The 27,132-nt window shown below is 27.3% G+C and overlaps 1 protein-coding gene across 17 annotated transcripts in view; it reads left to right on the plus strand.

Annotated features, from left to right (window-relative positions):
* Positions 1–27,132, plus strand: part of LOC129920270 (endothelial zinc finger protein induced by tumor necrosis factor alpha) — a 92,631-nt gene that overhangs the window by 12,491 nt on the left and 53,008 nt on the right. The window contains exon 1 of one of the 17 annotated variants that reach the window (XM_056001576.1): positions 19,169–19,292. The exons of the other annotated variants lie outside the window; for them this stretch is intronic. The gene's annotated coding sequence lies outside the window, so the exon portion shown is untranslated. Of the gene's footprint in view, positions 1–19,168; positions 19,293–27,132 lie in introns of those variants that run through there. 17 annotated transcript variants of the gene reach the window in all.

The following is a 27,132-nucleotide window of genomic DNA, read 5'->3' on the forward strand; positions in this document are numbered from 1 at the left end:
CAAAAAAATAATATCATCTGATTGCCGAAAATCGAAACATAGGTATTCTATATAATTTATAAGTTTCTTTTTGTTTTATCAAATCAAATTTTAATACCTTTTTTAAACCAATTACATATAAGTCAATATACACCGAAAAAAAATTTGATAATAACAGCTATCAAATTAACATTTTTCAGTGACAAAAGTCGTCCAACAATTAAAATATCAATTTTGATATTTTATAATATCATTTTGACATTTTTTAATTTCAGGTGGGATAGTGAAAATTTCACTTTGACAATTAAAATATCAATGATGAGTAGATTTTACGTTTTAGTTTATTATAATGAAACCTATTTCTTTCTTTTTCTTTTTTATTATTTTTATTATTTTAAGAAATTTCTTTCTTTTTTCAAAACATTGCTAAAAGGGAATATTCTTTACAAAATAGTGGTGATATTAGGTATATTTTCTATTATAGGTGATATAATTGTTTTGTTATTTTCTCCCAAACTATGTGAAGTAAAATCTTAGTGCCGATCGAATTTTCTCAGTAAATCATACATTTTACTTCGAAAAAACACAAAGCGCCTTTAAATTAGTACACATTAAGAATTTTTTATTTAATATTTTCCAATAATTTGCAATGAGAAATTGATATGAAAAAATGATAATAAAATATCAAAAAAAAATTTCCAAAATGTGACATTTAAATATCATCCAGATAATAAAAATGTTGTTTTAACATTTTTAATATCATAAAACACATTTTATAGAGCATTTTTGGCTGATATTTAAAAAATGTTAATTTGATATTTAAAAAATGTTAAATTGATATTGGTTTTTTTTCGGTGTATAAAACCATGTACCTATACAAATTTGTGCGGTTTTTTTTTTTTTTTTGAATAACTTATTTTTTATAAATAATTATTTGAACAAAAAAATAAAATGCACGACTGGGTCGCACGTACTTGCTCTTGTAGTTCACAGTATCTTTATCTTAAATATCTATTGGAAATTTAAGATTTTGTAAAAAAAAAATAAAAAAAAAAAAATAAAAAGTTTAAAAATTAAATTATAAATTTTTTTTTTTCAAAAATGTTTTTAAAAAAATATTTTTTTTTTTACATTTTATACTTAATGATTTCTGTAAATTTAAAATAAAACAACTAATGCTTTGATGAAATATATGAACTTAAAAAATATGTCAATTTTTGAAAAAAGGCAACGCCATATTTCCGTTCTCCGCATTTTTTGAGAAAAACTAAAAACGCAGTTTTGTTAGAATCAATAAGAGTATTCCGCACACCAAATTTGATCGAAATCATTAGAGCCATTTTCGAGAAATTTGCAATACCTCGAAAACGTTATATGGGAGATATGCGTTAAAATGGAGATATTAAAAAAATAAAAAAAAACGTGTCTAGGGAATTACATTAAAAATCATCTGTACCAAGTTTCAAGCAAATCCATCCATCCGTTTAGGCCCTAGCTCGATGTACAGATGGGCGCACAGACGCACACACGCACAGACCGACGGACGGCATGACGAAAACCACTTTTTTGATCTTCTCCATCATCGTAATGTTGGTTTTGATTAAAACCTCGATTTTTTTTCCACACGAAACCAATACTTGCCCTATAGAGCAAGTAAAAATGAAATAATGTTTGTATCCCTTTTTGTAGCAATTATTGACCAACATCTAAAACCAAAATTTCAATAAAGTTCAATGTCTCATTTTACAAAATTTGATTTGAAAAGAAAAATATTTTTTTTATTTATATTTATATTTAAATTTAGGCAGTAAAAACATTTTTACGGAAGAAATCTTAAAAATTAAATCATTAATTTTGAAAATAGTCAGAAATTAAGAAAAAAAAACATTTTGGTACTAAAAGATAAAACTGTTCTAAAAAGTATCATTTTAATCTTATTTCAAAATCATAGCATCAGTTTTTGAGAAAATGATTTTTTTTTTCTAAAATTTTTATATGACAGTGACCGTCATTTTAGGGTTATTTAATTCTAAAAGTCCCTCAAAAATGGAGCATTCCGCTAAGGCTGGAGCTCCTTTCTTAACAAAAGGATATAATATATGCATTCAAAAATGAAAATAGAAGTGTTAGAAATACTAAAATAAGAACTCTATTTTCATCGTTTTGGATTATTTTACAGCAAAGTGCGAATATTTTTTTTTAATTTTGTGTTATTTTTTTCATTTAACTTGGTGTGTAGTAACATTCTTATCAAAATTTTATCATGTTTTGGATACCAATTTAGTTAAATTTCTAATTTTCAAACTGTGTTGTAAAATATAATTATCCTCTGTATAAAGTATGTTCAAACGAATAAATCTTTTTTGTTAATTATATAAATTTTTTGTTTGAAAACCTTGCCTATATTTTATAAAAATTCGTTTCTAGACAAATGTGGCTTATCATGTTATCTACTCCCTTCATTTACTTCATAAAAGCTATGTAAAAAATACTGGTTAAAAGTTTTGAAGGAATTAACTGTAGGTTGGAAAGGAAGTAGTAGGTATTTGTTTTATATTAAAAAAATTCATAACGCTTCGTTAGAATTTTAAATTAGTTGCATTGTTTGCTTATTATTAATTTTATAATCATCTACTTATAATAACTCTAGATTAATTATATCCTTTTCCATAATTTTTCAACCACAAAATATTAATTAAAATCTTTTACAAATATTTGGTATAAAAAAAAAAAATATTTTATATAAAAATAATAATAAATATTCAATTGATATTAATATAATGGATTTAATTTATTCATTTGTGGGTAAAGACTAACTCAATTAAAAATAATTGGTTTTATCGTCATTTGAAGCATGTATTTCCTACATTCATAAAAAAAAGGATTAAAACCACAAAAAAAAAAAACTCCATCTTTCTAGTGTCTGTCAATTATTATCAAATAGGCATTTTATATTTTTTAATTACCCAGACACATTTTAAAAGAATATAATTCATACGCAACCAACCAAGAGCTAATTTCGAAAATCATATATAATCCAACTCCTTCCAACTAGCCTACACACCTACTCTATTATAGACTTAAAAACTCATATAAAATAATAATAATAAAACAAAATGCCATTAAATTTAAATATTAAAATTACAATTTCCAATTATTTTTAATGACACTCGAAAAATATATCCACACACTATTATTGGCACTTCAACAAATAAAAAAAAAATTGATAAAAAAAAAACATGGAAAAAAAGGATGCAATTTCCGGTTATGTCGTCGTTCAGTTGTTGTTGTAGAATTCCATTATCATTCTACTCAATTGCAGTGCGGGAAATTAAAAATTCACATAATAAAGGCAGGAAAAGCATCAATATATTCTCCCCTTTCCTTTCCTCAACCATCACAATGTTCATCCTTTGTTGCATTTAATTTTATTCCAAAAAAAAATCCTTTTTCCTTTGTTAAATAAAAAAAAATAATACAAAAATCAAAATAACTAAATATTTTTTTTTGTTTGTATATTTTTCATCACAAACATACATTATATCCCAAAGAGAGAGTAGATAGGTACAAAAAAGTGTAGGTACATGAAAAATGCAGTTCAGGACAAAAAAAGGATTTTATATCCTTTTTGGAGTGTGGCCCCCCTCGCAACAAAAAAAAAAATGTCATTGTATATGTGCGGGAGGCCATGCGAAATTTATAGAAAATATATTTTTTCACCACAAAAGAGAAAAGTAGGTTCAAAGCGAGTTTGCGCATTACTACAAAATACATAGTATCCTTGCAGCTACTATATAGTATTTATTTATTTATTCCTTCACATGCTATTATTGTGCATTTTTTTTCGTATAACAAAAAACTTCTTTTGTATGAATTTGCTACCGCCGCCGCCACTACTACCGCCACTGAATGCCTCCAAAAAAATGTATATATATCTGAACGAATAATAAATACACATATCGAACTTTTTAGCGGTGGCGGCACAGGCCGGTAAATACTCTCAAATACTCCTCGCCTCCGCCACCAACTCGCTGCTCTACACACAAACGAATTGAAAAACCAAAATAAAAACCAACGAAAAACGAGACGAGAACAAACGAATGAACGAACGCATCTCCATCGAATTAAAAACAAAAGAATAATGAAAATGCATCCAACCAAAAAGGACGATGAAGCTACTCCTGTTTGTTGTACTGTAGAATTGTACAGGGTGCACACAAGTCCTGGCAATGGCAATGGCTCGAGATACAAACACAAAAGATACGGATGATATGATATGGAGTTTTACTCTTGATGTTCTTTCGATTGTTTTAAAGCTTCAAAGGAAAAACTCTAGCCATAGACACAGAGGGCAGCATAGGCAGCAACAGCAAAACAGAGAGAAAACAGTAGGACATTGTTGGCGGGCTTCATAGAATACAAAATAAAAATTTTAAAAAAAGAAGAGAAAATAATAGAAATGCATTCAGGAAATTGAATTGAGTTCCGAAATTCATTTAATTATCCTTTTTATTTTGTTTATCTTTTTTTTTTTTTTGTATGTCGTTTTGGGGTGCTTCTTGTTTGAGTGGAATATATAATTGAAAAATAGGTAACCAACAATAAAATACAAAAAAAAAAAGAAATTGAAACAAAATTGTATACAAAGCAAATATGTGAAAAGCTGCATTTTTGCAACAATGGATTGATGTTTCTTTTGTTTTTTTCTTTTAGGAGAGCGATTTTTTTTTTTTGGTAAAAGGAGCCAATCAAAAGATTTATATTTTTCCGGCGGCACCGGCGACTATGGCTGTGATGGGCCGGATATGGAAATATATTTAAGTTTAAATTGTTGGTCTTTTTTTTTCATATATGTATAGTATATGTATGTGTACCTATTTTAAGTAACAATAGCCAGAAACCTTAACTCTTAAGCCTTTAGTCTGTACATATATAAGTTAAATCAAATAAAATATTTTTTCAAAGTGCTTTTTCGGTTCAAAGAACTGCGCTAACGCATGACTGATGGTACTTATTTATCATGAACTTAAGGCTATTTGACCAAAAAAAGGAGTAAACGATCATATTCCTGAACTATTTTTTTTTTTTTTTTTTCAATACAAAAGAGGTTTTTATTGGAATGTCATATTCAATTTGCAAAATATTTTCAAGACGTGCATTTTCAAGAACTGCACGGTAGAATGGACTCATTTTTGTACAAGTTCATAGGCCTTCAAATTTTTATCATTTAGGGAGTACAATATGCTTTGAAAGTTAAGATGAACAAAATATTTGTTATAGAAAAGGCCTTTCAACTTCTCATTTCAACTATCATGCGTCTTCAATTAACTTATTAACAATGACACTTTTTCTATATAATATTTTACCATAGCAGAACAACATTGTACATAATTTTATATTCTAAAAATTCGTTAAAAAAAAAATGTTACGTATACACCATAGTGACCAACATTTCGTTCGATTTGTTTCATATCTGGCTAGGGTGAAAGATCAGTTTAATAATTAAAACGCTTTTATACCATATAACAAAATCATGGTTGAAATTCTGAACTGTGTCCTGAATGAAAAGAAATAAAAAAATAACTTTGTTAGGTAAGATTTTTAACCCCAATTAAAAAAATTTACTTATTTTAGGAAAAAAATCATTAAAACTAAAAAGCTCGTCCGCTGGTCCATCAGCTGCATAAAATTGGCCTTGCAAAAACTACCTCCTAATACCTACTTTAAATAATGCGTTCAAAATCCTAAAGAATTAAAGTATTAGTGTAGAACACTTTAACTGACATGTATCACTTTCCTGAGACAAATCCTCGAAAACAACCAAGAATTTTAAAGCAGAAAAAAAAAACAATAAGAAATTGGTTTGCTGAACTAATAATTTTTAAATTTGCTCTTAAGAAGAAAAAAAAATAATTTTTTTTTCTCAAATTGTTTTTTCGTTGATCATTAAAAAAAATTTAATTTCCGTTGTTACGCATGACGTAAAATTCTTTTATTAAAAACTTTGAAAAAAAACTTTTTAATTTTAATTTTTAAAAAAATTTCCTAAAATATCTTTCGATATTTATTTGCAACACAAATTTTTTCTTTTGCAATATTTTTTTTTTTTTTATTGAAACACATTATCTTTAATTTGTTATGGAAGGTAAATGCATATAAAAAAATTATTTCTTACAACTTTTGTTATAGTTTTGCAGAATATTTAATATTTTATATATGATTATCTTATCAAAAATTCAATTTTTTAAATTTATGTTTTACATATTTTACTCTTCTGAACTAAATAACTGTTAATTATTTTCCCAATAATTTTTGAAAAATTATTTGTATAAGATTTTTTGCATAAGATTTTTCTCTGTTTCAAAATGTTGACTTTAAAGACCTTTTTTTTAAACAGTTTACCTATTAAATTAACTTGATTTTAAACTTTTAAATAAATTAACTCATGTCTTTCTAAATTTATGCATCTTTTGGTATTGTTGGTGTTGCCGTTTTGTTCAAATTTTTTTTTGGTTTCAACATTTTATTTTCGTAAAAAAAAAACAATCAAAAAAGTGAACAAAACTTTTTCTCAAAAATTAATGAGTGAGCAGAAAATCAATTTATCCATTAAAGTTTTGTTCATAACTTTTTCTAATCAAAATAATGTTAAATTTCTTGAAAATTTGACTTAAAAAGAGTCTACTTTTTTGATAAATCAAAGAAGTTTGTTATAAATAACGTAAACAAATAAACGTCCTCCCGGAAACGCATATTTTATGATGAACACTTATATTTTTGTATTAATATTATGATTTACAATCAAAGCAACGGCAACAGAATTTCGAAAGAATCTAGCAGTTTTTCTTGTGTTTTTAGTCAAAATGAATTAATTAAAATACAATTTTACCTAGAACAATGAAATGTTAATAATAATCTTCTTCGTCATTAAAAATTGAATGCAAATTTTTAACTTCTGAATATATTGATCCCTACTAATATTGTTCTAAGAACGATGTTTATATAAAAATTTGTTCAGCTTTTCGTGTGAATTTAACCAGTAGTCATTCAATTTGATTTATATAAATTAAAATTCTTTTTCAAATGAGTATTTTTTTTATTTTTTCAAAAAAAAAATAATTTCCGTTCCCATCATAATTGCATTCCTTCTCCCCCAAAAAATAACACATACTCCAATCTGCATTCACCCCCTCCTCCCCTCCTTTTAATAAAATATCAAACCTTTCAATTTGTTTTTTGTTATTGAAAATAAAATTTAAAAATCCCCCCAAAAAAAAAAAACAATCCCAGCTACTTAATATACAACATCCCCCCCTATAGGCAAAAATGGTCAAATATTTATATCAAAAATCACCGAATCGAACAATCGCAGCTGCGCTCTCACATTAAATCATATACAAAAAAAAATATTATTATCCCATCTCCCAAAAAAATCTGAATAAAAAAAAATTTTTTTAAATTAATTCCTACCCAATTCTACCCATAACTCCTCTACACTTTAGCCTACCTACTGTATACTTGACTCATTCTCCATCCAACATTTTTGTATGCTACTACTGTTCATTTGTTTATTTATTATTTTATTGTGAATTTTTTAAATGAACATGCCATCGAACACATAACTCATATAGATTTCTTTTTGCTAGTTGATAAATTAATAGATACACACTAGAGTACCATATATATAAATCCATTTTTTTTGTATATATATAAATAAAAACTGCTTCAACTTTTGCCGCCACCCGCCCATTTAAAAAAAAAATGAAAAAAAAAAAAAAACCAAAATATTTATGTGTATGAGTTCAAAAAACTTTTTTTTTTCAAAAATAAAACCAAAAAAATTATATCCATGGACCAACGCAGTGCAAAATATAACCAAAAACCATTACACTGCACATCTCTATAAAAAAAGCAGGCACAAGGCAATAACACCCACTCCCCCCTTCTCTCGGTACAATATTCGAAAATAAAATAAAATTCGAATTTTTATATCGCATCTCACAAATATAAAAAAATTGTGTGTATCTACGAACTTACATATGCAATTTCATATGTATCTAGATACATTTTTTATTTAAAGTGCAGAAAAAAAAGGGGTTGTGTGTGGGAAATAATGCACCTAGGCGATATATATATTTTTTATGCACCTTCCATCCTCCCTCTGAGTCTATATTTATTGGTTTTGGAGGGATGAACAACGACCAAATGACAAGAGAGCAAGAGCGAGAGAAAGAAAGAACAAAATTTAAAATGAAAAGTTCGGCAGAAATATCGATCGAATATTGTGTGCTTGCACTCATCCCCTTTTTTCATTATCATCATCGGTTAATGCTGCTGGACCCGCATTTTATACCCCCTACCCCCTTTCACTTATATAGTAGAAAAGGTCCTGAAGAGTTTTATAATGCATGATGCATTAAAAAATAACGCTTCATCGCCACCGCCCGGTGTTATATTATGTATCTTTACCCGGTCCTTTCTGTATCTATAGGTGATTTTAATGCGTTCGAATGGATGTATCTTTTCGATTCACCATCGTATATATGGCTTTCAAGCTTACCCAGGACATATAAATGTATGTGTAACCTTCGATGATGTCCTGGCCACCATATCAGTGTCCTGTCCCTGTCCTCGTCGTCGTCGGTCGTCCTGGATCCAGATCCTCTGTGATTGAAGCAGATGTCTGATTTTAAATCGACAATGGGTTGATTTTTTTTTTACCCTCTTCTGCATTATGGATTGGATTCCGTTCATTCGGACGGACGCCATTGACATGCGGCAATTATATGGGCGGATTGGTGGACACCTCTTTTTGGCTCATCCCTCAGCTAAAAAAGAGCTGATTAACAATTTTGTCATGATGATGGACGCACTTATAGATATTTCAACAAACGTCGCCGGACAGATGCAAATGTGCGTAATATAAGAAAAGGGGGTGAAAAATGGGGGGAGGGGGAGTAAAGTGCATTTAATATTCTGCTGTTTCTGCTGCATTAATAATAATTGAGGAAAAGGGTTTCAATTTTTTTTTTTTATATATATTATTTTGTTGCATCATCGAAATTGTATAGATTAACTTTTTTTTTTGTCCCTTTAGGGATCTGTATCTCTGTGTACAAAGAGTATTTTTGGTAATTATGTATCCAGGTGGAAATTATTGTAAAAATAAAAAAAAAAAACATTCCTCCCATCAGCTTCTGTATATTTTTTTAATTTTTAATTACATTCCTCCTGCATGTTTGTCGTATCCTTTTGGGTTGTGTGTTGTTTTAGCGAGAAAATCCTTCAACCTTATGCATTAATCTACTCAGGCATAAAAACCAAAAAGTATCTCTCACAAAAATCACAGTGATTGGGTTAAAAAGGGTGCATTTATAAAAAAAAAATAAAAATTGAATATTTGCATTTTTTTTTTGCTCAATTTTAATTGCAGACTGTAGACTTTTTGGTTGAATAGACATTAAGGTGCAGAAAAATATGCACTAAAAACAGTTGAAATGATATTGACTGCAGCAGCTAATCGATGCGTGCTGTCTATGTAAATTTTTATTTTTATGGTCAAATGCGCATATAATTAAAAAAAAAATTATTTTAAGGCCTAAAGGAAGGGAAAAATAAAATTAAGCTCATTTGAATGTTTTTGCTTGCTGTTTGTAATAAAATGGTTGGATGGATTTGTATCTGTCTATCTAATAGATGCAAAAAAACAAACGAGTTTTTTTAAGAGAAGCTATGCTTCAAATTGATTTAGATAAATGAATGCGTATCTGTTGAGATGATGGAAAAATTATGTACAATTTCTTGTGGAATAATTAGTTTTTTGCAAAGAGATTTGTGGTTTTAGATTTGTATCATGCAAATTAATGTATACGAAAAGTAAAGTGGTAAAGGTGCATCATGAAGAGTTTTTAATTACTTTTTCTGTTTGTAATTTTTAGGCTTGACGAGTTCTTAACTTGTCTGGTTTACTACAGATTCTTTAAACTTGTTTTTATATACCTTTAATACTTGAATTCTTATGTTCAACTAAATTATGACTTTATTTCTTGTCTTAACCTATCTTTTTTGTCATGAAATAGGATAACATTGGTTATATACTTAGATTCATTTCATTTGAGTTATTTCTTTTTGAGTATTTCCAGTTTAAATTTTAAAATTAAAATAAAAAAAAAAATATCAAAAATTCGTGGTCTTCCCTCTTATAAAAGTGCCACTTTGACTTTATCAAAGCATTTAAGTTAATAAATTTGAAATGCATTTTTGTCTTTTCTCCAATAGGATTTCAAGATTTCACTTGTGCTCTTACTTCAATTCACAATTTTAACCCTCTGTAGGCACACCTCTTTTTTGTGACGTGGTGGTAGGCACACGGGTGCGAATTTGGTTTATACTTTTTCATGTCACTAGAACTTTTTTCGGTCACAATATTTTATAGAGAATCAAGTATGAAATTGATGAAGAATATTCCGAGGAATTCGAATATTGTATTCACAATTCCGAAAAAAAATATTTTCACCCTTATAAAGAGAATTTTTTTGTAACCACTTTTTTTGAAAAATCTTAATTTTTTTATTTTTGTCCTGCCAGATTCGCACCCGTGTGCCGACAGAGGGTTAATATATAGCGATTGTCAAAAAAAAAAACTAGCTTAAATACCTTTTTTTTTCAAAAAATATTTGTATTAATAGCTCGTATGCAATAAAAATGAGCTCACTTTCCAGTACATTTTCTTGAGAACTATATTATTTTCTTGAAATAAATCTCTAAAAAATGTACTAAAAAGTGAGATAGAGCTCAAGCCCATATGAGCCAATGTTTGATCAAAAACACATTTGTTTGGAACGATTTACTTTGTATTTATAGTTTTAGCAGATTATAAAGACGATAGTTTTGAATTAATTTTTTCACGATAGCAACCTGAAATATATCAATTTAAGAAAAGTACAATTTTCTCAAAATTTGGTACAATTTTGTTAAGAAAATTCAAATGATAATAATTTTTGTGCATCTTTTGATTAAAAAAAAAAATTATCAGCCTGACTCAAAACATTGCCAGTCGACGAGACGTGGACATTGTGTTTTTTCTATAAATAAAAATCGTTATAAACCCGTTTGGCAATTCTCAATACAATACGCCAAAATGTGTATTGTTTAATACAAATTCATTATTTGGAAACGGTTCACCGATTTTGAATTTTTTTTTTCTAAAAAATCATCTTAATAAAAGAAATTAAATTGCATACTTTTTAAAATTGCATACTTTTGCATGAGCTCTCATGTTCATTAAAGATGTCGTTTTTTTTTCAAACAAATTTTATAAATTTTTTATGTCATAAATTATTTGGATGTAAGAAGTTTGAAAAAAAATAAGCAACTTTAACCCAGTTATGCATTTTATTTAAAAGATTCTTGGATGAAAAATATAAAAAGAATTTATGGAAAATGGTTGGGTTTGAACTTAGTTCTTTACTCAACTCTTACAAAAGTTATCTTGTTTATTAATATCGCACTCATCGAAAATAAAATTATAATTTTCAGTTCAAAGGTTTAGCAACATTTTTTTTTTAGGGAGTATCTAATGAATCATAAGCTTTGAAAAAATCTTTTAAAAAAAAGGATTATTTGTTGTAAGAAAAACCATTTAGTTTAACATCTCGAGTAGGATTATGTATTTTTATTAACATCATCTGAGGTTTTTACAAAAAAATACGGTTTTTTGCAAAAAAAAAAACAAAATCAAGGGGCACGGTAGTGCCCAGCCAAGTTCTCTAGCAACTTTGGCACTACACCCTTATTTACAGGAAACAACTCAGGCCATTTTCGACCCCCCTCTAACTTCCACACCAAAGATGCTAGAAATTTCAAACTCACTACATTTGAGCTCGTAAAAACCAAACTCCTCACAAAATTTCAGCCTCCTACGATGAGTAGTTTCTGAGATATAGGGCTTCAAAAATCGCAAAAACCGTAACTGACTCACTGACTCACTGACAGATCATCAAAATTATGGAGAACTTCCCGATATCGTAGAAACTTGAAATTTTACACGGTGATAGGACCTGTAGTGTTTACAAAGGAAAAAATCGAAAATTTGAGATTTTCAATTCAGGGGGCGTGGCATCCGCCCATTTCCGCTGAATTTTCATAAATTATTATAGAGCACTTCTGATTGTCGTAGAATCTTGAAATTTGGTAGAATGGTAGAACTGGTAGTTCATACAAAGGAAAAAATTTAAAACTTGAGAATTTCAGCCAGGGGGCGTGGCAACCGCCCATTTCCGCTGAGTTTTCATAAATTATTATAGAGCACTTCTGATTGTCGTAGAATCTTGAAATTTGGTAGAATGGTAGAGCTGGTAGTTTATACAAAGGAAAAAATTTTAAATTTGAGAATTTCAGCCAGGGGGCGTGGCAACCGGCATTCCCGCTGAATTTTCATCAAATATTATAGAGCACTTCTGACTGTCGTAGAATCTTGAAATTTGGTAGAACGGTGGAGCTGGTAGTTTACACAAAGGAAAAATTTAAAGTTTGAGAATTTCAGGCAGGAGGCGTGGCAACCACCCATTTTCACTGAATTTTCATCAAATATAGAGATTTTATATTCTACAGGCATACCTTGCAAAAAGTAGTGAAATCACAACAAAAACATTACTGTTAAAAAAAGAGCCAAGTTCTCCTATGTTGAAATTATGCTGGCACAAAAAGTACTGAGATGTAAAAGTGTACCAAGTTCTAAAGTTTGGGTTCAAATTCGTATCAATAAAATTTTGATTGTTTACTTGGCAATTTTTGAAATAACTTTAAAAATCGATAATTAAGAAAAATTGTCAAGAGAACAATCAAAATTTTATTGATACGAATTTGAACCCAAACTTTAGAACTTGGTACACTTTTACATCTCAGTACTTTTTGTGCCAGCATAATTTCAACATAGGAGAACTTGGCTCTTTTTTTGACAGTAATGTTTTTGTTGTGATATGTTTTAAAGTATAGGTATAAAAATAATAATTTGGTTTTTTTCGTCGATATAAAACCTATATTATTATTTTGGATTTCTGGCTTGAAACAGAAAACAGAAGAGGCCAAAATTTTAATGCAAATTACAGAGTGACATAGTTTTCTCTTCCTTTGAATATTTTAAAACCTGACACAAGAATTGATTTTTTTTTTATATAAGGCTCAACCCCTTTGACAAATAATGACATTTAAGTTCCAAGCAAATTCGAATTTTCTTTTAATATTTTCAATATTCTGCAAGTTTTGTAATATAAAAATAATGAATGATACAACATTTGAACTCAAATTTCGACTCAAATCCAAATTGATTCAAAATGAAAAAAAATTCCCAAAGACTAAAGTATTATTTCTTCTAAAATCGAAATGTTTCATAATATAAACTATATCACATCAAAAAATAACAAAATTAGTAAGTAGGTACCAACTTACCTATCCTCATAACCACATCCTTATCAAACTGTAACTGATGAATGTAAAGTCCATAAATCACAAGTTCCCACAACTATTACCTTACAATGTAGCAAATTTTCTAAGTGGCGATAAAAATTCTAGATTAAATTAAAAAAAAAAAAAATAAACCTCAAATCATAAATAAACTGCCAGACCGAGACAGAAAAATACTTTATAAATAAATGTCTTGCACACAAAATAATGCATCTGTTTTTACCTCCATATAGATACTGCACCACCTCAACAATATCCCCAACGTCATTTTTTTTTTAAAGCGTGCCAAAAATAATTCAATTTCATGTTACAAAAATTCATCAAAAACTTTTAACCACATAATATAACAAGAAAAAAAATACTTACCCGCCATACCTAATAATTATTATAATTTAGCGATAACAATACCAAGAAAAAATAATTCAAAAATAGATGAATTCTGACAGACAGATACATCTTAAACTCTGAGCTGAGCGATAACTTTTGTTGTGTCGGTATGTTTATATGTAAAAAACAAAAAAAGTATGAAAAACAAAAACTTAGATTGTCTGTAAAGAGTAAACTTTCTAGTCTTTTTGTGTTCTTTGGTTTTGTAAAATTGTGTATTTGTATGCAGATTTCTTGTTGTTGTTTACCCGCGCTACGTTAAAAAACAAAACTGATAACAAAAACTTCTTTTGTCCTTATTTTTCAAACAAAAAAACAAAAATCAATAAAAACTTTGTTGAATTTTTGTATTTGAAAAAAAAAAACAAAAAAAAAAGCTTAACCGGCAAAAGCATAGCATCGTTCATTTACCCTAAAAAGTCGATCACCCATCAACGTTTACGTCAAAAAGTGCGATAAAGACCATATAGCCACTTAAATTCATAAAAATAAAGAAAAAAATATTTAATTGCAACAACAAACCATATATTATTTATAATTCTTATGACTTATTTCTTATATGAGTATTGTATCTATCTGTGTTTACGAGAGTAGTTAGAGAGATACTTATTTCTCATTTTTTTTTTATTAAATTTGCTTAGATACATTTTGTATGTACACAAAGTATCTGGTAATTTTCGTCGTGAAGTAGGTGGAAAAAGCTTTTTATTTTTTTCTTTTTGCATGCATCTACATACTATACACTAAAACAAGATGATGATGATGAGGAGAGTGCCTGTGTTCTCAATTTGAATGACGTCATTAGCAGATGTTTTTACTCTTGAATATTGTCTTCAAGTGCTCTCATAGAGTTTTTTGTATTTTTTTTTTTCATAAAATGTATCTAACAGATGTAGATAGGTTTTTTTTGTTATTTTTTTCATCATAAATTAAATAGTTAAAGGGGAAGGTAAGAGTTTTCAAATTAAAGTAGGAGATGAACGAACCATTAGATATACACACTCTCTTTATCTTTATATAACAAAAAATGGATGCCACTGAATATACTCGTAAAAATGGCAAATTGAAATGGGTTTACACGAGTTTACATAATTAAATCTTTGAAAACGACGAGAGCATAAAGTTAAAGAGTTTACTAGTCAAAAACAAAAATAAAAAAGAAGTATGTTGTAGGTACTAAGCTGTACCGAAAAAAAGTACTAAAACATAACATTTAAGAAGACAAGTAGCATCTGTTTGTCATTTTTTTTTATCATCTGACACTGGACACTTTCCTAAAAAAAAGTAAAAACTAAAAAAATAAAAAGGTTAATATGCTTCGTAAATGAAAGGGAAATTTGGCAGAAGTTTTGACCTATCTCAAGAGATTGAACATTGAATAGTTCAGAGAAATACTTTGAAGTTGAAATTTTACACTTAGAAAAACCAGAAATCAATTATTATGTACACTGGTTTACAAGGGTTTTGTTGCCGAAACAAAATACTTTTCTGAAGGTTTTCGGTGTGATGAACTCGAATCCGAAGTCAAAAATAACAAATCAGCTCCCGTTTTTGAGATATTACCGTTAGAAAATGCAAAAACAAAAACGTTTTTTTGAGTTCTTCGGATATTATTCTTTTGTATAAGGAAAATTGTTTGATCATATATAGTAACGGTTTCTATAAGAACTGTTTTCCATCTTTCGATACCTGTTTAAATCTTTTCAATATCTTTTGTATTGCCCGAGATATCTTAAATTGAAGTAAGTGGGTTTGGCTTCATATATCATAAAGAAGATAATTACGTTATAAAACTTATAAAAATACCAAACAACTGAGGATATCTCGGGCAGAAAAAAAGATATCGGAAAGATTTAAACAGATTTAAAAAGGTGGTAAGTAGTTGTTATAAAAACCGTTACTAAATATGCACAAACAATTTACCTTATATAAAAGAATAAGGCCCGAAGTACTGCATTTTCTAACGGTAATATTTCAAAAACGGGAGCTGACTAATTTTTTTGTTGACTTCAGATTCCAATTCAGCACACCGAAAACCTTCAGAAAAGTATATTTTTGTTTCGGCAACAAAAAAAGTTTAATTTTGTTAACCAGTGTTATCTATAAAAATAATATTTCATTTAAAATATTGGCCACTTTTTTCAAAAAAAAAAAATGGAAATTTCTTTAAAAAGTTTGAATGAAGTGGAAGATATCCCATTTTATCAATATTAACTACTATTTTCAAAATTTGAATTCAAATCATCGCACAGTAGTGTTTTTTTTTTTTATTAATTCCCAAGTCAAAAATTTTTTCCGAGCTAAATTCTTTAGAAAATTGATAAACGACTTCCATCTTTCCATGTGATGAATTTAATTGATTTTTTTTTGCAAAATGGTGGCTTTGAAATGTTGACCAGAATAACCAATAATATTTTTTTCTCTAATAATTTTCAGAGTTATTTTTTCTTCTAAATTGAAGTAAAAAAAGTTGGGTTGGGTACGATTGACCGCATTTTAAAATCTCGTTTTTAAAATCTCGCATTATGAAATCTCTTATATCGAAATCTCGCAATTACAAAATCTCGCTTAACGAAAATTCGCAACATTAAAATCTCGCAAACTAAAATCTCACAATTTATAATCTCGCATTAAAATAAAATATTTATTAATTCGCGCGCGCGAAATTTTGGTTTGCGGGATTTTGAAAATGCGAGATTTTCTTATGTAAGATTTTAAAAATGCGAAATTTTGTTTTGCGTGAAATTTAAAAAAATGCGAGATTTCGTTATAAGAGATTTTAGTTTGCGATCAATCGTACCGCTCCAAAAAAAGTTTCGTTATGCTTATACGCTTATACCTATGTACCTTATCAGTGACAAAAATAGAAAATGTAAGAAGTATGTCCAAACTGAACCAAAATATTCAAAAACAAATTCGAACTCAAAGTTAGAAAAAATCTGTGATTTATTAAAGTATACCTGTTCAAGATATTGAAATATTACAAAAACTGCTCGATTTTTATAGAAACCTAATTCGCTTCGTTTATGGAAAAAAAAAATTTAAACAGATTCGAAAAAAAAAAATAAAAAAAAACTTGAATCTTGAAAATGTCTTCGCAATTTTGAGATCTTTCCAATCATTTGACCTAAAGCCTAAAGATTTAAAATTTTGTTTTTACTTGAATTAAAAATTCAAATTCATAAAAAGATATACGAACCTCGAAGAAATTCAAATCAAATTTTTGGCTTTGAGGTTGATTTTCTTCGAAAAATGCGTTATAAAAAAATACAATATAAATTTTTATGAAAGAAACATTAAAAAACAAAATGGTTTGTTACAAGTTACCCAAAAAACTTATACATTTTATGGAAATTGGGAAAAACGGATCAAAGAAAAATCTTTAAAAATGAGTTTTTATACCTTAGATACAAAAGGCTAAAAACCAAAAATATTTTTGATGTTTAAGATAATTTGCACTTACAAATACTGTACCAATGCTTTTTTTTTTTAATTGTATTACGAAAAAAACGTTAAAAACTAATTTATTAACAAAAAAATTATTTTTTCAGTTTACTTTTTTTTTTGTTTTTTTTTTTCTATTTTATTTTGTTAAAGAACTGAAATATTTTCATGTTGAACAGTCAAGTTTTTAGAAATAAATCAAATGGTATTTTCTAAATTAAATAAATTATTAAAATGATGTCAAAGTAAAAAAGATAGCACAAAAACTATTAAAATTGAATAAAATTCCGTTTGATACACAATTCCAGGAAAAGTTTTAGATGAACAGAAAAAAAATTATTAGTGGAAGTTAACAAAATTAGACCAAATAAAAAATAAACATGACCGAAAAACATAAAAACTCAAGAACGTGGAGAAATCGAGGAACCTCATAACTTCCACTTAAAATTAACTGAGGAACCTTAGTGCATACGACTGGAAATTTTCACTCTTAATAACTGAACATTTTCATATGTTAAGATTTTTTTTACAAAATTTTGTTGAACAAATTCAGAGAATGTATTAATAGTTCTAATATCTTGTACCAGCAAAATTAATTGTTTTCCGAAAACAACAAGTCATTTTTGTTGTGAGGAATCTGGTCAGAACATCCTTACTTTATAGCGTAATCTTTTATCGGAAATTTCATGTCTAATACTCCAAGTCAGAAACTGTGTGCGCCATTTTTTTAACATCAGCTTAAAATTGCAAGGCATCTCTCAAATCATATCTTTCATCTTTTCTAAAAGTGTTTATCAATCGCAACAACTTTTGTATTTAATGTTTTGAATACGAAGCTTACGTTCCTTATCGTCATTGCATTTAAATTCTTTTTGTTTAAGAAATTGACATCTCAAAAAAATTAAATCCCCAAAACCAGTTTACAATTTATTATTCCATACCTTTTCGTAATATCTGCCAAAAATTCTCTGAAACAACCAAATTTTACCGCCACGACAACACTTCTCTTAAACTTTGCCTCACAACTCTACATTCTAACACAAATGCACACTATCCCCTTTTTTCTGAAATTTGTATCTAACAAAAAAAAACTGCATCAAATACAAAACTTTGCATTAGTGTGCAACCTAAGCTCTCTCAGTTTTTTTTTTTTTTTCATTAGCTTGTATTGGTTTTGTACTCCCCCACTCTCTATTTTCATACACAGTATACAAATACAATTTTTACTCTCTCTGAAAGCTTTGAAGGGGTCAATTCAAAATTCAAATACAAATGCACACAGTTTTTAAAAGTATTTTAGAGATATCGACTTGTTAAGTTTTATTTTTTTTTTTTAGCTACCCCCCACCCCACTGTCTCATAAATATTGCGCTCTGCTTGATAGTCGTTTTTGGTTTTTCATTTTTTCGATGTTCGACGTGGGAAAAGCTTTGCAATTTAGTTTAGTTAGTGTTTGTTGCTGGGCTTTTTGCGTGTATACTTTCACTCGCCGTCAGTTTCCTGACATTTTTGTTATTTTTTTTTTATCGTTTTTTCTGTGTTATTTTTGCAAAAACAAACCCGGCATTTCGGAAAAGAAAATAAAAAAAACTTAAAAAAACACACAAAAAAGCAAAAATAAATAAAAATGGAAAAGAAAAATAGAAATAAAAAAAAAAACCTGTGAGAGAGAAGAATTGTTTTGTTTACGGATGTGTAAACATTGAACAAACCCCAAGCACATACAGAGTAGAAGTGATGTGTAGGGAGTAAAAAAAAAAAAATTAATAAAAAAAAAAAAAGTAAAAGAAAACAAAATTCGTGGACAAGAAAAACAATATTGTTTTCTTTTTTTAGAAAATAAGCAAAAATAACAAAAATACGAGGGTTTTGCAAAAATAATGAATAAAAATGCCGGCAATGTCGTCGTCATCGTCGTCGTTGATTTCGACTCATCGTCGTTGTCTTCAACGACTTTTGCGCTTTGTAAACATATGCGAGAGCCCATCTCTCTACAATTGTAACTTTGTTTTGACTGTGTGAGTTTTTTCTTTATTTTTTTGTATAACATCTTTGTATCTGAAGCTGAATTGAACCAAATTCGTCATCCACCCACCATTTTGTTTTTTTCTTGAATTTATGTGAATGTAGTAGGATTTTTTTTTTGTTCCTTCTTTGTTTCTTTGGAGTAAGGTATTTTAAGGAATTAAAAAAAAATCTTTATTTTGATTTGAATTTAAGGAATTAAAAATTAAAATAAAAAAAAGAAATATTTGAAAATTCTTGTTTTCAGCTGAGAAAACGTGATTGGGGGTGTTTTTTTTTTTTTTTTTTGGTTGGCGCCTTCTGTTGTACGTTTTTAAGAAAATAAGAAAAAAGACTGACCAAACAACATTGCCATGTGCTTCTAGATTTTTTGGAGCTTTTTTTTCTATTTTCTGTTTTTTTTTTTTTTAATTAACTTTGTTGTTGAATATGAAGAAGAAGAAAAAGAAGAAGCAAGAAAAATGAAATAAAAACAACAACAACAACAATGCACAGGAGATAAAAGTGCATTTGAAAGCAAATTGCATGTGTTGTGTTAGGTAGGTATATGTCTTTGTCGTATACTTTTTTTTTTTTTTGTATATTTGGTGGAGAGGTCAAGATCAGGTGAAGGTGTAGTTGTGTTTTGAGAGTGAGATTTTTTTTTTCTCCTTAATTGTAGCTTGCAACAGCAGTTAGGGAATTTATACAATTTTATTTGACATAAGTGATATTTGACATAAGGTGTACCTAGTGGAAGGAGGGTGGGTAGGTTTACTTAAGTTCTTACGTGGGTAGTTTAGGTACACACCTTCATTTATACTTGCATAGGTGTTTGAAGAATTTTTTTTTTGTTTTCGATAATTGATGTATGATAAGCTTATTCAGGATGTAAGATATTATAAAGTTTTTTCGTAGATATCGGGATAGAGACATTTTATAGATTTCTTATTATTTATGATTTAAAATTCTTTTATTTTATATACCTACCTTCTTATATGACTTTTTTTTAATGCAAAATAAAATAAATAATGAATATAAAAATTTGTCTTCTCTTAGAGATTGTTTGAGAACATTTCCTTCTTTCCAGTAAATCTAATTTGAACTTTATTTTCATTTTGTTAAACCAGAATTTGTTTGTAATTTTGGTTTAAATGCAAATTAAATTTATAGTTTATCAATGCAGGTCAATATTGATTCATTGTATCTATGAAAACAAAAATTACTATTACATAACAGGAAATTAAAGTTACATAACTTTGATTAGAAATTGAAATTTAATTGGAAAATAATGAATAGATTAAAAAGTATTCCTACCAAAATAAATGCACTTCAGAATTAAAAGGTGAATTTACTTTGCAAAAAGATTAATTTAGTTTGTTGTGATTGATTGTAGTGAATTTGAAAAAAGTCATTATAATAGCAGGTATGTGTTTAGGGAAGATGCACTTTTCGAAATTTTGTAAAAAAAAGATTTTATAAATATTTAAACCTTGGGCCTTCTTTGTTCAAAACAAAAACTTTTCTTTAGACATTATGTGTCTTGGTACCTATTTAAACTAAATATTTAGGTGCCTGTATATTTTTATTTAAAAAAATTATGTATTCAAGTAGGTATAATCCATGAAATAATTTTCGAACCACTCTAATTTTGGTGCTAAATGTAAACCATTGACTGACCCCGAGACAAATGCAATATACTAGCTTGACAAATTTGTTATAAAGCCAGAAAATACATAACTTGCCAAATTAAAAACTGAAAAATGCTCAAATTGGACTCACAACCCCTTATCATTTCATTTGGTATTTGTGCCTTTTCACAACATTTAATTATATTATACATTTAAGTTAATTTTTTTATTAAAAAATTATTTTTTTTAAATTCTATCAGTTTGTTTATTTTTATTAATTACTTTCAGTAGTCATTTTTATGAAAAAAAAGTTATTTTTTTAAAGAAAATAAACTGGGCTTTAATAACCAGTGAACAAAATTAATACTATATTATAAATGCGTTGATTTTTTTTTTTTCACCATTCACATAATCACTGGCTCTATATGGGAAAAAAATAAAAAATTCCAAACTCAATGGTATATGATAGGTGTAGGTGAAGCGGTTTGCACTAAGAAAGGTTTTTACTCAAATCGCACATTTAATAGGGTAAAACGGGGCAAAATGGCAAAATGAAAAAATTATCTAAAATCTAAATGCGATGTCGTAGAGAGTTGATTTTTTTTGCAATAGATAGATAATCATTTTTTATGTTAATGGACTTTTGGTAAAAAATTTTTAAAAATCTAAATCGGTAAGAAATCGTTAGGTTTTGAAAAGCTTATCAATTTGGGGCAAGTTGAGAAAGAGGTGATTACGAGAGAGGGGAATTTTTCTTGGAAATTCTGAATACACCAATGGATAGGTGGTGGAAAAATAGTCGAGACGTGTGTTGGGATTTTTTTTTAAAGTGAGTAGTTTTTGAGATAGAGAGTTTTGAAAAACACCTATTTTTTGCGTGTTAAAATTGGGTGGGTTTTTATTTTTAGAAATATTTCCGAGTGCTCAAAAAATCTGAAACTTATAGGGTGTATAGGTGGAGTATGTATGAGTGTATGTGCAAAAAATTGGAACCGTTGAATGAAATTTTCCATCTAAATCGGAACGAAGAAGTTTTTTTGGACCAAGTTTTTTGGTCATTTTTTCCCGTTTTTAACCGTTTTTTATTTGTATCTTTTTTTGTTTAACTCATAAATATATGAAATTTACAGGGTTGATAGATTGTTGTTAGGACTATATGTGTACAAAATTTCAATCAATTTCGTAAACACAATTTTGAGATAACGGTAAATTAAAGTGTGAGAATTCAACAGGTTATAACTATTGATCTAGAGCAGATAGAAATTTTATTAAACTTTTATGAGCATCCTGATACAATTACCTTTCATTTGGTATATCACACATAACGGTAGACTAACTACAAGCTACACAATGTTAAATCAAGAAACTTGCGAAAACACTCAAAACACCAGTGGAGATCTGTTGATCATGAACAGTCACCAGTGTAGGAAGTACCGTAATCTCAGTCTGGAAATTCCACATGGTTGACTTTAAAAAATTCTAACTTTTCTTGTAGGCAACTTGGAAATAAGATTGAACCGTCATGTGAAAGGTGAAACAATAAGCTTTAACGTGATATAAAAATTTTTATACGTTGCCATTGAAAAAAATTGATTTAATAGCATGAGAAGAAAAAAATAAATGTTTTTTTTGCTTTTTTTGATGAAAATACATTGAGTTCAAAAAATTCTAGCTCTTTTTGTAGATGTCACATAGACCGGATATATATATAGATTTTAAGCTAAGACAATAAGCTTTTAGATGGTATAAAATTTTTTATAGGTTGTCATAAAAAAAAATTGAATAAATGACGTGTGAAGATTAATTTATAGGTTTTTTTTGCTTTTTTTGATGAAAATGATTGTTTTCAATAAATTATTTTTATACTTTTTGATCATTCTTAAAATTTTAATATGGCTTTATTCTTTAGGAAATTTTATAAGCTTTTTAATGGTATAATTTTTTTCTAAGCTTTTCATATTAAAAAATCGATATATTGATAAAAGAAAAGAAAAAAAGTGTTTTTTTTGGCTTTTTTTGTAAAATTTGATTGACTTTAAAAAATTATTACTTTTTTTCTACAAAACTTACAGATATAAATTAAGTCTCAATTTCTAGCTTAAGTAACAAGCTATAACATGGTGCTATTATTTTATTAATTTTTGAACAAAAAAGTTGTAAAAAAAAATTAAATAATAATATTTTTTTGTTTTTTTTTTTTTTTAATAAGAAAATTTAAAATATTACAATCTACCTACACATGATTTGTCACAGTTTTTTTGATACTTGCTTGATTTATCTGATTGAGGTATCAATGGAAAGGTAATATCACATATAAAATTAAAAAAATAAAATTTTTGAAATTCTTAAAAAAAATAAAGCAATAAACCGCTTTGATTACTCTTCTTATGCGTTAATTATAAATCTAATTTATTATTTTTTTACACACACGTATGCTTAATTTGACATATCAAACATTATTGTACGTCAATTATAAGCGTCTTGAAAAATAATTGAAATGTGCTTATACACAATTCTAAGCAAAATTCAAGGCATTTGGTTGGAAAAATTTCATATTCTAAAAACTCTGATGTTGATTTCAGAAATCCTCTTATTACTTCGGTATTTGTTTTTAAATCACAATAAATGGGGTCTCTAATAAATAATGATATTTAAAGCTCACATACATACATTTTGATCAAATAATAATACTGAAAATTACCATAATTTTTGAATGTTTTATTCGTAAAATACAATGTTTTCCAGTGTTTTATACTAATATTTTCTCTCTCTTTTTTTGACCACCTACATATACATTAGGGTGCTTCTTATATGGTCGAAAAAATCTTTTTTTTCGATTTTTTAATGGGCCACCCTTGCATAATTTTCTACTATATAAGCATAGTATATGGTATTTTTTCCGATTTTAATATTAAAATTTAGGGGTCGCTACCATTCACTAAAGATTTAAGTAAAAAAAAAAAAATCAATTTCAACAAAAATTTTTTTTTGTTACAATAAAAAGTACGCTTAAAACCCGATTTTTCAATCTTCTAATAAACAGTCAGTTAACTGTCTGTCGAATAAAGATATAAGGCTCATAAACGATCAGATAAAATCATTGAATTTTTCAATTAAGAAAGATCACTCAGTTAGTTATTCTACAGATTAACACAAAAAAAAAAATGTCAAATTCAAAAATATTCAAAATTAAACTTCATTTTTATTCCGCTGTATTTTTATCAAAATTTCTTTCAAAACAGTTAAAGATTTATAAAGTACTTAATTCTGATTACAAATTTTAAAATTTTCTGAGAAAAAAAAAACAAAATTTGGTGTATTTTTTAAAACTTTGAATTTTGGTAGCGACCCCTAGAACGTGTTTAAACTGGACCAAATTTTACCCAATTTATATTTAAGGCAGGAAGAACAAAATGAAAGGGTGTCCCATTAAAATTTCGAAAATTGATTTTTAAGAAGCACATTATTATTTGTATTATCATTAAAAATAGTACTCAAAATATTCATTAATATATTATAATAAAAATTATTGCTTTACAATGTTTACGAGTTTAAAAATAATTTTTGAAATATCACAAAATCAGAAATTAGGTAAATCTATGGAAAAGCACATCATTCCTCACAGTTTCTTTAATAATTTCTGGATTTTTAATAGAACGGCAATATGATATATAAAATTAAAAAAAAAAAATATAAACCTTGAATATTCTTAAAAAAAACTCAAGCGAGAAAGTCTTAAATTCCAAAAACAGACTAAATATTGCACTTAACTGTTATGATTATATTTTTTCCGCAAACTTGATAAATTTAATTAATTTTTTAAAACAATAAGCACTTTAGTTGACATATCAAACATTATTCTACGTCAAATAAAAGCTTCATGAAAAATAATTGAATTATATAGTGGAGTAACTAAAGCTCAAAAATTGGCAATATTAGGGAACCCGGCCGAACAGCTTAGATTTTGATGATATTTTTTTCAAACGTCGGTAATTAGAAATACTTTAAAGTCTATAGATTAAAAATTGCCGGTGTTGCCGTTTTGATTTTTTAAATTTAATTGAAGATTTTTGTGAACAAAAACAAATTTTTTTCAAAAATTTTTCTTAAATTTCATAAATTAACTGATGCCAAAAGATTGTCTAGGAAATTCAAGGAAAAAAAATATATGGGAGTGAGGGACATAGTTCAAGCAATAGATGCAATTTTCTTATTAATTGACTTCAAATACAAAAAAAAATATTTGAACACAACGGCAACACCTACAATATTCAAATATACATTTTTTAAAAGCTAGAAGCTTAGTAATATATGTAAAATTAAAATTAAGTTAATTGAATGAACGGCTTTTGAAAGAATGGTAATTGAACTCAGATTTTTGAAACAAAAAAATTATTGAAAAAATTTTAACATGTCGTTTTTTAAACTTGGTCGTAATATAAAATGCATTTATTTTCAAATTTTTTTGGACGCATTTATTATGATTTTAAATTATAAAAGGAAATGTCAATATGTATTACGGTTTATGAAAAAAATTAAAAAGTATTTTATTGTAGAAGAACTTTTTTTAATAAAAGTTTTGAAAAAAATGTAACTTATTTTTTTTTTTTAAAGTTCAACATCTAAACATAAAATTATTTTTTATTCATTTAATAACCCTTACTGTTGAAAGTTAAATAGTAAAAATTTAAAGTTCCTATTTACCACAGTCTCTGAGAAAATTAATTATTTCAATGCAAAAATTCAGTTTTAATAAAAAAAAAACCATTGAAATTGAAGTAATTTTTCATTTTTTTTCAAAAGTGTGATATATTTTACCTTTTTTGCTTCGAAATTCAATCGTCAAAATCAGAGCTGTTCGGCCGGGTTCCCTAATAATTTGCTTTAGTTACTCTACTAATACTTATGCGTAATTCTAAGAAAAATCTAAGGTATTAGGTTTAAAACATTTTCGTAATATAAATTGCATTTATTTTTCAAATTTGTTGGCCACATTTATAAAGATTAAAAAAGGAAATATCAATATGTATTACAGTTTATGAAAAAAATTAAAAAGTATTTCATTTTCGAATTCAATTGAAGTTAAAAAAAAATTAACTTATTTTTTTTTTAAGTTCAACATTTAAATATGTATAAAGCTATTTTTACTTCATTCAATAGCACTTATTGTTGAAAGTTAAATAGCAAAAGTTTAAAATTCTTATTTGCCAAAGTCTTTGAAAAAATCAATTATTTCAATGCAAAAAATCAGTTTTTATCAAAAAATCCAATGAAATTGAAGTAATTTTTAATTTTTTTTTGTTTTCAAATCTGTAATAAAAATTACCTTTTCCTCTCCATAATTCATCTGATTATAATAATGGCCAAACACTTTTTCAAAATAAATTTGAATTTTACTACGAAAAAGTTTGAAAAAAAAACCATTTAAAAATTAGTAGTAACTTTTTTTCCAATTGAGGACCAATCTTTCAAAAACTCTTGATTATAGTGAATTTAAATTTTTACAGATGGAAATGAAATTCTGGCTTTTTAAAAACGTGTATGCAAATATTGTAGGTGCTGCCGTTGTGTTCAAAATATTTTGTTTGCGTTTGAAGTCAGTTTGTGAGAAAGTTGAAGATTGTCTTTTACTACCACATACTTTTTTTTCCTTAAATTACCTAGAGAATCTTTTGGTATCATTTATTTTTTGAAATTTAAGCAAAAAAAAATGTTTTTGTTAAAAAAAATTAATTTAAAAAAAAAAAAACAGTACGGCAACATCGGCAATTTATAAACTGTAGACTTAAAAGTATTTTTGATTGCCGACGTTTTAAAAAAAATCAAATCTGTTCGGCCGGGTTCCCTATTAATTTGCTTTAGTTACTCCACTTATAAAAATTATTGCAATGTCTACGAGCTTCAAATTAATTTTTCAAATATCATAAAATTTAAAATTTCATAGGTAAATCTATGAAAAAGTTGAAATATTGTAAACCACCTGCACATTATTGCTCACAGTTTCCTTAATAATTGCTGGATTTTTATATCAATAGAAATGCAATATGATGTACCTATAAAATTAAAAAAATAGATAAAAACCTTGAAAATTTTGAAAAACTAAAGCAAGAAAGTATTAAATTCCAAAAACCGACTAAATATTACACTTTTAACTGTTATGATTGCATTTTTTCCGCAAACTTGATAAATCAAATGTGCGTCAATTACAAGCTTCATGAAAAAT

Source organism: Episyrphus balteatus, chromosome 4, assembly GCF_945859705.1.
Source record: "Episyrphus balteatus chromosome 4, idEpiBalt1.1, whole genome shotgun sequence".
NCBI lineage: Eukaryota > Metazoa > Arthropoda > Insecta > Diptera > Syrphidae > Episyrphus > Episyrphus balteatus.